At 37.7% G+C, this 13,098-nt stretch overlaps 1 non-coding gene across 1 annotated transcript; it reads left to right on the top strand.

The window, feature by feature from the left end:
* The first annotated feature begins 1,613 nt into the window (after window positions 1-1,613).
* LOC117088901 lies at window positions 1,614-1,689 on the top strand. Its single transcript, XR_004439415.1, has one exon. It is a non-coding gene; the product is annotated as a small nucleolar RNA SNORD66 (small nucleolar RNA).
* The last annotated feature ends 11,409 nt before the right edge of the window (window positions 1,690-13,098 follow it).

The raw sequence follows: 13,098 nt of genomic DNA on the forward strand, positions 1-13,098 counted from the left end.
CCTATATTATCTTGAGCCTGAGACCGCCTATCTAATTACACTCCACTCTCCCACTCTTCCACTTGTTTTATGACACAATTTACAAGTCCATAAATTTAGTGGAAAGAATGCCTATCTATAGTGAATGTGAGTACAGAGTATTCCTTTAGTGAGTTTCAGGTCAGGTGCTCACAAAATTAAAATTACATGGATTCTCTGTGTAATCTCCAGTCAAGTAGCAGAATGACAGTAACCTGATTAGAATGTTCAGGTTTGTCCCAGCTGAGGCTGATTTTGAATCTGAACACTGATACTCTATAAGTAACATTAAGTCCCTGAAATTAAAAAATGAGTTCAAATAGTTTTAAGCATGTGGAAATTTACAAAGGAACTCAGAAGCCTTCAAGTAACGTTTAGGTAAGAACCCTGCTTGCCCTTGCATTTTGTCATTGTATAACACTGGCTTGGCCGGGCACGGTGGCTCACGCCTGTAATCCCAGCACTTTGGGAGGCCGAGACGGGCGGATCACAAGGTCAGGAGATCGAGACCATCCTGGCTAACATGGTGAAACCCCGTCTCTACTAAAAATACAAAAAATTAGCCGGGAGCGGTGGCGGGCGCCTGTAGTCCCAGCTACTCAGGAGGCTGAGGCAGGAGAATGGCGTGAACCCGGGAGGCGGAGCTTGCAGTGAGCCAAGATTGCGCCACTGCACTCCAGCCTGGGCGACAGAGCGAGACTCCGTCTCAAAAAAAAAAAAAAAAAAAAAAAAAAAAAAAAAAAAAAACACTGGCTTTAAGATCTATAATCTATTACAGTAATACAATGTATAATGAGATCTGATCTCCAGCAAAATCAAGCATACACAATAATAAGCATAGGAGCTAAATCAATGAATGGTCACAGCTAGTTTTCTGGAAAGCACACCTTTAAACAAAAGAATATCACTGTGATGTAGTTTCAATCGTGCAGCGTCAGGAAGCAACAAGTACAATAATAAGCTTATTGCCATATACTGAGCTCCCATGCATGCTCTTTTATAGGACTTCTCATTCATTGAGTTGCATTACTCTGAGAAGTAAGGATTTTTATTCCCATTTTAAGGATGAGGAAACAAAAAAAATTAGTGAAGTTAAATAACATGCTCAAGTTTATCCACCTTGTAGATTGCTAAATTGGGGTCAAAATAAGGAATAAAGGGATCAAATGTACAGTGATACTTCAATGAGAATCAGCTTTCTTGAGAATAAAATTAAAATTATTTCACATCTTACTTTACATTCATTTCATTTATTTATTTATTTTTACCATTGATTCTCTTATTCACTCAACAGATGCCCTGAGTGCCAACTGTGCCTTTCACTTGCACTTGACTGAAAACACCCAGAAGACAGAAAGCCACAGTTTTTGCCCCCAAGAACTTAGAGTTTGGCGGGGAATCAAGCATACGAACTGCTGGTAATAAACAGAGGAACACCACTTATCAGAGGGACACTGCTTATCCTCTGAAATCATAAGTCAAATTCTTCCATATACTAAGAAAATAAGAAAAATGGGGATACAATTAGGGCATATAAAGAATATTTCTCTTTTGTTCAGGCTGTGGCTTGATCATTAATAGCTTAAAGGATCATGGTCCTCTGATGACTTCGTATTAGTGCCACCTGTCTGGGCCACTGAGATCCCATGATGGAACTGAGGATCTGAGGAAGGGAGAAAAAAAGATTAAAAAAAAAAAAAAAAAAAGGATCATGGACAGGGACAAACTAATGATGAACTGGAGAGGGAATTTCTTTATATTTCCTGGCAAGGGTGAGCTCTGAAACTGATGTCATAGACAGATCTTAGAGCCCAGTTCCCAGTGGGAGTAAACTGTCTTCCCACAAAACTCATCCATATGATAACTCTCTATTGATATTATCAGAGAGGAGTGTCTCCGATAAAGATGCATACTCTTAATCATACCAAAAATGTTTTAGGCTAATCAAAGGTAGACATTATGGAGGAAACAAGTCATTTTTCATGTCGTTGATATAGAATTCTCGAGTATTCTTTTTTAAGAACACCTTGATAGTTGCCTTGGTGGTGGACTTTGATCTGCATAGCATCAAGCCCTTCATTCACTGTCATTTCATATATGAATGAGGGGGACTATTTTGGAGAGGCTGGCATTTCCAAGGGTACTTGGTTACCTTTAAGGTCTGTAAGAGTAGGACCATGCTGTTTTTTGTTATCACTCTATTATCAAAATTTGTCACAGTCCCAGACCCCTGACAGAAATAACACGTACATTGGTTAATGAAGAACTAATTTAATCAAATGCAATGATTATTTCCCAATTTGTGCTATTAAAAACAACAAATTAATATTCTGTTCTATTTTTAATGATAGAAATCTTTTTAGGCAGGTGAGAATCTGATAATGTTTATAGTTGAAAAAAGTCATTAATAAATAAATTGGTTCTGAAATAAATTCCCCCTGAAATACTTCTGTTGCTATACATAATGTAAATATTCATTATAATCCAATATGAAATAATCTTCTTAAAATTTCCTCATTTCTTTGGAGAATTGTACCTAGACTTATTTTGAGAATAACTAAAAGTGAGGCTTCACCTTGGTTTATGTCAAAATCATTATACCAGAAAATAGCTAAGAACATTGTTCTTTATAGAATCACGCTACTAGTATTATTATTTATTTTGGTTCAAAAGGATTTGTTATTAGAAGCAATATTTTCTCTCATATCAATTACATGCAACCACTCCCTTTTGAAAGACAAAGTAAGTTGCCGCCAGAATGACCCACAAGTTCCTATTTTCCTTTCTGTCTCAAGGTCATGTTAAAAAATGTATTCAGCCTTGTATGGCTACTTTTGCTATTTTCTAGTGTTACTGTTCATATGTCCTTTCTCCAGTTTGGGCTGCTATAGTCCTTTGAAGCCTTGTTTTTGTTTTTGTTTTTCTATCAGCTTGAGATTGAACCGGCTTCCTTCTTTCAGATGGCACTCACCATGTCAACGGTAACAATCAACAAAAGACACCCATACACCCAAAGCTTGCGCCTTACTCACCAAAACCTAATAGTTTACTTGTACTACCTGCCAACATTCTTAAAAATACACAACATACTCATCCCTATAAGCTCACAGCAGCATTTTCACTAAAGGATGAAATCCTGGAACATTTAATTATCTTGAAAGCAAATGGTAATTAAACACTTTTCCTAACACTAGGAAGCTGGGGTGGTGAAGGAAAGAAAGCTAGGGATTGGAATCCATTATGTGGCTGAGGCTTCTGTCTGGTCGATTTAAGCAGATTGGAGCTAAGGCAGTCGCACATAACTGCCTCAGGTAAGGGAGCACAGTGTTCCTGTGGGGTTATCAAACCAGCCAGGCCTTGAAGGCAGAGCAAAGCCCTTCCAGTGGGAAGTTCTTCCTAAGTGCTTGCATGGCATCCGTGGGATTATCCCACCCCACTCACACATCATCTGGCTTTAAACTTTAGGCCCTCTGGCAAAGAAGAGACGAAACATCTATTCGTCCCCTCCTCCCTCTTATCCCTCCATTCTGCCTTTCCCATCCTGTTTCCTAGCAGCCGCTGGCTGAGGCCTGCCCTTCTCTGCCAAGCACCAGGCTGGATTAGCTGCAAGCCAATAGCTGGGGGTCAGGATTAAGAGGCCAGCGTGCACTTTAATACAAGCTGCCTATAATTAATGGCATTATTAATAGCCTGACTGAAAAATTCATTAAAAAATCCATTAAAAATAAATACCCTTTTACAAAAGGCATTGCCTTGGGTAAGAAAAACAGAAAAAAAGATAAAGGAAAATTGATTGGTGGCTTTCAGTTCACAGAAAGACAGACCATAGTTCAAACTGATTAAAATTGAACATTTTAGATTAAGCACCCTTGCCAAAATATTCTCTGTAGTTACCCAATATGAAAATATTATGATATGTCACATATTTATATTTTTATGTGTCAAGGGTTGGGATATAAGACGTACAGGTAGCTGCTTGAAATAACTTTCTTCAAGTGAATACTCTTGACCCTCTGTAATAGCAGAATGTCCCGTGAAATGCTGGTTAACTGATTAACTCAGAGCCTCAAATCCAAAAGGTCTGTTGAGAGGTGGAATATTCCCCATGAATTTATGACTTGGTCCAATTGTTTATCTACTTGAATATTTTCTGCATGTGTGCTAGCATTGGTCCTTTCTCTTCTTCTTCTTCTCCTTTTTTTTTTTGTGCATTCATACCATAGTTGTTCTTCTCCATATATGGGGCTCTGTAACTTGGAATCGATCTTATCGAGTTTTGCCTCAACCCAAATAAACAGTGTAGAAGGTGATTGGAATGTCTGTGGTTTGGATGTTTGCTTGGAGAAAAGTGGCAATGGAAGGGGAAAGTCCTGTTGGGTATACAGACTCCCCTGCCCCCCTTCCCAACTTCCCCACTATAAAGGTTTGTTTGTGTTGATACTAAATCTGATCTTTTGGGTCAACTTTGCTCTGGGTCTAATCTGCTCATTGGTGTGAGATGAACATTGTCTTCCAGAGGTACAGGCGACCATGCCCTCTGAAAAAAAGACCCCATTCATGAGAGTATTTGCTTGAAGAGAGCTTTTATTCACTTCACCTGTTATGTTGTGCCTATAGAGCACAAAGCCAAGTGGAGATTAGGCAATTATCTGGTTAATAGGATCAACATAGACAAGAAGTTCATTCAATAGGCATTTCTGACTGCACACCATGCACAGCACAGCCCTGGATGGGTTGAGAGGCACAGGGTGAAGAGAGAACATGCTGCTGCTTAGTTCCTAACACAATAAAGGAAATGAGACATAAACACAGTGAACAACTGACATGCAATTTACAAGCAAGGGAAGAATCATATGGGATTCTGTGTACTAAAGTGGGGGAATATAACAAATTAAAAATTATAAGAGGTGGTTAAGCTGGGTTACGTTTCTTGGAAAAGGGAAATCAATGTCTCTGTATGTTCAGAACTCTCTAGTTCACCCCTTTTAAACCTGGTAATTTCAGACAGTGGATGCATGCTCTTTTAAAATGAATTAAATTTCCTTTGTTGCCACTAGACTAAGTTCTCACAACTTATACTGAAGATGGTATTTAATTCCTGGAAATATTGAGAAACTTTTTTAAAAAAAGCTGGGATTCACAGGGGCACCCACGGATATTATATTAACACTCTGGCATTGTTTCAGCTCTCACTTTTCCCTCCTTGGTACTTGCAGAAAGTTATTAGTGCAGTGTGATAGATATTAACTGAGCAATGGGCTTCCCATTAGAAAGATACTGATTTTAAAATGCCTGTACTCTGTGATTTCCACTTTTGTTTCTAATAAAATATGGCCCTAATTAGCAAAGTGTTGAGTAACTTCCCAAGTAGGATGTGTTAGTATGTTCAACATTTTCCATTCTCTTTCATTCTCTTCCTATAATTTTGACTGATGGTAGATTTTCCCTAAAGTACAACATTTGCAATTTTGTGAGGTTCTGAAAATTAAAAATAGGTGTTCTGGGGTGAGATCCTCTTGCCTACTACTCCTGGGCATGAAATTCTCAGCTTATAGCTTTTACTTCTATGTTAATGTGAAAACCTACACTGTTGGTTAAATTTTTTAAAATTATGTTGGTTGGCAGTTTTGTCCATGTGTAACAAACACGTTTAACTAATATATTTCTGAAATGTCTACCGATGGAATCCAACAGTTGTTTTGACACACTTTAGATAGAGGCTGCATGTAGGCAATAGAAACAGGAAGGTAAGAGGGGAGAGGGAAAAGGCTCTGCAGGGCGGGGGCACGATGTTGGATGAAAGGTACTTGAGGAGATGATATCACTGTTCAGCCTTGTCATTTAGCACCTGGCAGGTCCTCCGTTAGGTAAATTAGGGGTAACAGAGCACATTGATTTTGGAAAGGAAGATCTTGACAGTTAGGAAAACAAGATCGAGCAAAGGCTGATAAGGCTGTTAGTTCTATTTTTTTATTCAAATACTGTAATCCCACCTGTCTGAGTAGGCTAGGAAACTTCAAGCACTTGGTGACCAACTTCCAGCAAAGAAGATCAAATAATTACAGACATGGGATGGAAGGAATGTACACACGATGTGGTGAAAAATTAGCAAGCATTAGGAAATGAAAGAGGCAATTTTATTAATATGATCATCCACCTTTTTCATCACTACCAAGGTCAAACAAAACCTGGCATACATTATATAAACAGATCTCAGTTCAGATGCTGGATCATTGACTCATTCATTCAAGAAATCATTATTGAACACCTACTAAATGCTGAAAAGTATCCCAAGAACTGGAGACAAAGCACATAATAAAGCAAAGAATCTTGTCCTCATGGAGTTTATATTCTAATGAAGCATATGAATGGTAAAGCAGAAATATAAGTAAATATGTATTATGTTAGAAAAGGTGAGCACTGGGATGAATGTGTTAGGGAAGTATATTAGCAAGAGTCAGAAGAGGCCTTCTCACCGAGAAGATGACGTTTCAGGAAAGACCTGAAGCAAATGAGGGAATGAGCTAGGTGGGCATCTGAAGGAACGGCATTCCAGGTAGAGGGGACAACAATATGTTCCTTGAGGGTGCAGTGTAAGGTGGAAGACAGTGATAATGCTTTTCCCGAAGTTAGACACATAAAGTCGTAAATACTGGTAAATAAATACTCAAAACTGTAAGCTGCTTCTGATGACAAAGTGGAAGTCAATGATGAGGGCATGTTGTAAATCCAACCACGTACTGAGAATCATTGTTTAGACTTGTGCAAATAGGGTTTGCTATCATTCTGTATTAGTCCATTTTCATGCTGCTGATAAAGACATACCGGAGACTGGGTAATTTTTTTTAAGAGGTTCAATGGACTCACATTTCCACATGGCTGGGGAGGCCTCACAGTCATGGCAGAAGGTGAAAAGCACTTCTTACATGGCAGCAGGCAAGAGAGAATGAGAACCAAGCAAGGGAGGAAACCCCTTACAAAATCATTAGATCTTCTGAGACTTACTCACTAGCACAAGAATAGTGTGGGCGAAACTAACCCCATGACTCAATTATCTTCCAATAGGTTCCCCCCACAACACATGGGAATTATGGGAGTTACAATTCAAGATGAGATTTGGGTAGGCACACAGCCATGTCACATTTTTAAAAAATTGTTTTCTGAATTTAGCAAGATGAGTGGAATGGGATTTGAGATTGCTAATTCTAAAGCCTACTCAGTTTCACTAAAAGTAGTTGCCAAAAATGTTTCGTGCACACAATGCTAGTTTAAATTAAATTCTTTCTCAGTGTCTTTTGGATCATTTTTACCACTATGACTTTTCCTTCAGAAAGAATCTGTTCTCCCAGAATATAGTGTTAGATAGCAACTATTGTGCCCTATGTCAGTAATTTGTTTATCTATATGATTATTCAACAAGTATGCGTTGAGAGTCTACTAGGTAACAGTCCCTCTTCATTAACCTGAATACACAAGATGAATGATACCTAGTCCTTGTCCTCAAAGAGTCACTACAGTTCAATTTAGGGCACAAGCAAGTAATTTGTCATGTGTGGTACAGGGTAGTGAAATACAAAACCCAGGTAAGCTCAGAGCGCTATAGGAACATATAGATGAGAATCTCTACCCAGTCTTCAGACAGGTAATTTTATCAAGAGAATATTCCTAAACTGATCCTTAAAAGATGAAGAGGATCTAGCCAATTTAAGAAGCGGGGAAGGACATTTCTTGCAGAAAAAGGAGCAGGTAAAATTTCAAAAAAGTGAGAGATCAATTAATGAACAATGATTAAAAATGATGGGAAAGGAATTTGTGGACAATGGGACTAGACAGGTAGGCAGAGGACAGTGCAGAAAGGGCCTGGCTGTGTTATCTTGAAGGGAAGATATTATTTATAAATTCACCAGTTCAGTGATGTGGTTGGCTCTACATCCTAGAATGATTGCTCTGAGAGCAGTATTAAAAGTGGGAGTGCTACTACAGAGATGTGGGAACAGGTTAATGGCTCATTTGATTTAGGAAAGAAATCATATGGGTTTGAAGTAAGGTCCTGTGAATGACAGTAGTAGTAAAAATAACAAATGAAGTAAAAATTATGAAGCTTATGACTATAAGAGATATTTAACAGAATGTTAGTCAGGATGTTTTTGAGAGAAAGGGAGGAGTCAAGATTGAACATAGATTCCTGTATTAGCCAAACTGAAAAAAATCACCAAAACAAAGAAGAATCAAGTTTGAGGGAACTAATAATGTTGACTTTGAACAGCTAGACACTGAAGGATCCGTCTGACGTCCTCATCAAAATGGCCAGTGGGCAGTATGTAGATATGTTGATCTGACCAACAAGATGTGAGTAAGGCTGACATTTCTGAAATCTCATTAAACCTTAATCATATCTCAGTTTATGACTCACATACTATATTTAAAATGGTTTGTTTGATGCCTGCACTCCTAAAGAGTAAGCTTCCTGGGGGTGATGACATATTTCCACCTCAGTGTTGCTCTTACAGGGATCCTCAGCCTATTTTCCACCACCAACCAATGATATGTAATAACTCTTCCACGTAATGGAAGAACATAAGGAAATAAACCTTTTCTTCTAAGATAAATATATTGGAATGCAAATAAGTGAGGATGCTTTCTTTTGTAGGTTTTTTGTTGTTGTTTGTTTTGTTTTGTTTTGTTTTGTTTTTAATTCTGCATGGCAAAATAGTTTTGGGAATTCTTTGTAAAAAAAAAAATTTTAAGGCCTGCTGCGTGTAAGCAGGGACTTGCCATCCTGACCACTATTTTCACAGTGGTTAGAACAGTGCTTAGCATAAAGGGACTGCTCAACAGATATTTAATGACTATCTTAAGAAACACTGCAGTGTGGTAGGAGACCATGGTTGATAAACACTGCCCCATGAGTTCTTAGAGCGCCTAGTGAGTAAAAACCTTCCATTTCTTCATAAAATGAGTGGATGAGTGTTTGCTATGGGCAAGATATAGGATCTTATGTGGTTAGTGAGTCACTAAATCTGAATTTTGTGTTAAAATAAGGCCTCTGCTTACCTGTCTAGTCCCATCGTCTATAAATTCCTTTCCAATCATTTTTAATCACTTGTTCATTAGTTGATCTCTTACATTTTTGAATTTTTACCTGCTCATTTTTCTGCAGGAAATGTCCTTCCCCACTTCTTGAACTGGCTAGATCCTCTTTATCCTTTAAGGATCAGTTTAGGAATATTTTAACACAAAATTCTGTATGAGAATATCACACAGATCCCGCAATGTCAAGCTGTTCAAAGTCAAATGAGTGCTTGTTATAGGCAAGATATAGGATCTTATGTGGTTAGTGAGTCACTAAATCTGAATTTTGTGTTAAAATAAGGGAATCTGGAGGATGACCTCTCTAATTTGATATGGAATTATTGAAATCTAAAGTGGCCCTTTGCATTACACCATTCTGTTAGAATGCTCTGATTCTCAGATAGTTCATTATATATTTTTCCATATTTACAATCTCTTTAAAGGTTAGAGCTAGGGAGGGAGGCTATTACCTACCTTGTACCATGTTAGGGGTCTTGGTTAAAACCTCTCTCCCTAATTATATTCTTGCATGTTAATTCATGGAGTTCACAGTAACAGTTTCAATCTTTTCTATGTTTAAATATTACATATGTAATTCGTATTCACCACACACAGCTGTTATTGTGTGTTCTTTAGCATAAATTAATAGCTAATATTTAAATGAAGGTTTTTGGACATAGAATGGGGAAAAAATGATGAAAGGGAGAGAGAAAACACATAGAAACAGAGAATCTGAGAGAAGTGCCATTGATGAAAGGAAAAGTGCAGTATGGGGGAGTGAAAAGACTGAACTCTGAAACCTGACATTTCCCCTGCAGTAGAATAAAGGTGAATGATACTTTGGTACCCTGAAGTAATTAAACTGACTCTTCAAACACTAGACAGTCTTCTGCCTATGACTTTTTTTCCCATTTTAACTCTTTAAGATAGTCCAAGCAAATATTTCATCACTTCTCTAGAGGCTTCTGCTGAAAATTTCAGAATGTCTCTCTGTACACAGAGTCCTGGGCCCTTTCTAGTATCTCGGCTCAAGGAGTCCGGGCTGTGGAAAGGTAGGGTAAGGCTTTACCTCAAGCTGGGAGTGGTTTTCCCTCTGGGATAAGTCACCTCCAGGATAAAATTCCTAAGGGGTTGTTTACAACAAGTCAGTGGACAGTTTTTTCCTTTCACTGACTTCCATCACCTTAGGCCACAGTTTCATGTCAAGTCTGTGTATCAGCAGCATAATCACATGCACATAGGTAATGCTGAGTGCCAAGCAGGCTTAGGATAATCAAACCTGCACTGGGAATTCAAAGAGCTAATATGAAAGAGGTAATTCCTGGCACTCTCAAAGGTCTTGGATTTAACAGGGATATGATCCAATAGAGAAAAGGAAACAAATTAACAATAAAGTGGCAGCATATGGTGAATACAAAATGAGCAAAGCAAACATTATGACAGTAAGAGGTGGTGAGTGGAGATGAATCTTGGTAGTTTTGGTTCCAGAACTACCAAAAAAAAAAAAAAAACTAATTTTGTTATGGGTGCATTTAAATGTATACACCATTCTGAGAGTTGGAAAAATGTTGACTGTTCCACAGGGAACCCTTTTTTCCCACCCAAGTCAAAATTTATTTCAAGAAACTCTCATATGCCTCCACCAATTTAGAATTTGGTCATATAAAGTTTTGCTTAAAATCAATGGGCCAAAAATTAGGATGTAGAACCATCTGTATACAGAATTCTATTGTAACAGGATGTGACAGGCAATCATACGGAGGTGGGAGAGCCTGGCCAGTGGACTTAAGGGTTAATGAACCACGTTTCTATCTGAAGCTTGGAATACAGAAGGATTAACGGCACTTTTACTAGTCCAAGTAACCTGATTTTTCCAGCCATTGGAAAGGCATCTATATTAGACAGCTTTGTAAATGAAAATGATGCATTTCATATGTAAAGAAAGTGAGCTTTTTATTTTTTACTAATTGGGAGGGTCAGGACATGTATTTATTGGGGACTCCCAGAAAGAAGATGAACAAAAGACATGCCCAGTGACTTGGCGAGAGCTCTAAAGAAAGCAAGAACGAGCGCCGTCTCAATTTAAACATGCTGAGACAAGAGGAGGAGGCCAAGAATGTTGACTTTCAAGTGAAACCAAGCCAGAAAGCTTCAGAAATATAAATAAAATAAACACAGCCTTGAAGGAACCTGATATGGATGAAAGCAAATGTTTTCTAATTATTTCAAAATGGTCATGAAGTTGCCTTTTAGAGAATGTAGAGGAATACCTTATCTTGAGGTAAAAGCTTTCCAGCTAGTGGTCATAAGGAGATGGTCTTAAGACACGGGATATCAAGAGAGGCTCACAGAATGGGCATTTTTGCTGCACTTAGTTTAGGCGGCACATACCATTCAGCTGTCCGCCTTCCTCTCTGTAATCGACTCCACTCCGCTCTGCACTTGCCAGACAGACACGTCAGTTTTGATGGCAAGTACCCTGCTCTGTATGCAAAAGATATCCATGAGTATTAACTAAGTTTGCAAGAGGAATTAGGATCTGTAATAAATGCTTTAGCAAAGAGGCTTTTGGGAATAAAAATGTGTCTTCAGGCAAAATTCTCATAAACTAGACATCATCTTTGATTTACAGTTTATAGCATTTTCTTCACTGTATCCAATATCCCCAGCTTGAGGGCTCCTGCTCCATGTGGCATGATTGACTGCCCAAGGTGGGAGGGTAGTTCTGTACACTGAAGTTAAGTCAATTGAATTAGAAAGTGAGGAAAACATAAAACAAGCAAAACTTTAGTATTTTTGTGGTCGTTTTACTTTTTTTTGTTGTTGTTGTTGCTTTTTTGTAGTTAAAAAAATGTTTACGTATTACTCTATTTACTATGCAGGAAATCATTTCAAAAATTTAACAGCTGTTTTAGAAAAAAAGTGTTCTTCAGAATCTCTTTTGATAATAGGCACAAGATGAAGACCACAACCACAACAAAGTAGGATACTTGGTACTATGGGATATCAGAGATTCCTTTACCTAGAGCTGTCAGACTTGGAAAGGAAGCCCCTTCAATGCAGATGGAAGATGAATCTTTCAGTTCCCTGAACTCTTCTTCAGATTTTAAGGATAAACAAAGAAGGGGAGAAAATGAGACATAATTAAACAAACTTGATTTAGCATCAATTTTGCTCAAGGTTCTGTGCTAGGCACGTTGGCACATCATGTAAACTAGGTAATTTAACGGCATAAGGTATAAAATGGCTCAATATCTTATAAATCTACAAGAGAGATTACAATCATTAGTTAACAAAATATAAAAGGACAAGAAAGAAATGAGTAGTTTACATAAAATTTTACCACTTTTGAGCCATGTTTATTTTCAACATATAAGACTATCAGAATGATTACCTTAAAGGTAGCAGAATATTATTCTACAGAATTATATAAACTTATATAGAAATAGTTGGAAAACATATTTAAAGCTATCACTTTGGCAAATAAGAGCATGGATATGCATGAGTTGTAAGTTCCTTTTTGCTCCAATTTATTCAAAAACAAAGCTGGTTAAAAGCATCTCTGAGCACATTTTACACTGAGAATTCTAATGTTAGTGCTATTAAACAATTTAAAAGCTAATATCCAGTTTATGAGTAGGTTTCAAAATAATTATCTCCTTGTTCCTCTTTTCCATATCTCAAAAGTTACTTACATTTGGCTGGAAGCCATGGGAAAATACATGGTTATTGCCAAGATGTCCTTGTATATGTATGTTATAAGCAATACTGAAAAAAAGAGAGGGATAGGTAGAAAATGTGCTGAAAACAAGTATTCTGAAAAACTAAAGGTTCTTCAAAGAAATCAATAAATGGTAGGAGGAGATAATCAGGCAGTACTTGGGAACTTTGAGTAGTATAAGCCAATAGCGTGAGTTAATGCAGATGGTCAGAACAAAATAGTTTCGTAAGGGAATTGCTTAAGCTAGCCCTTCCTGACACACTAAAGACTGAAAAATGTTTATGGTG

Source organism: Trachypithecus francoisi, unplaced genomic scaffold, assembly GCF_009764315.1.
Source record: "Trachypithecus francoisi isolate TF-2019V2 unplaced genomic scaffold, Tfra_2.0 Lachesis_group10, whole genome shotgun sequence".
NCBI lineage: Eukaryota > Metazoa > Chordata > Mammalia > Primates > Cercopithecidae > Trachypithecus > Trachypithecus francoisi.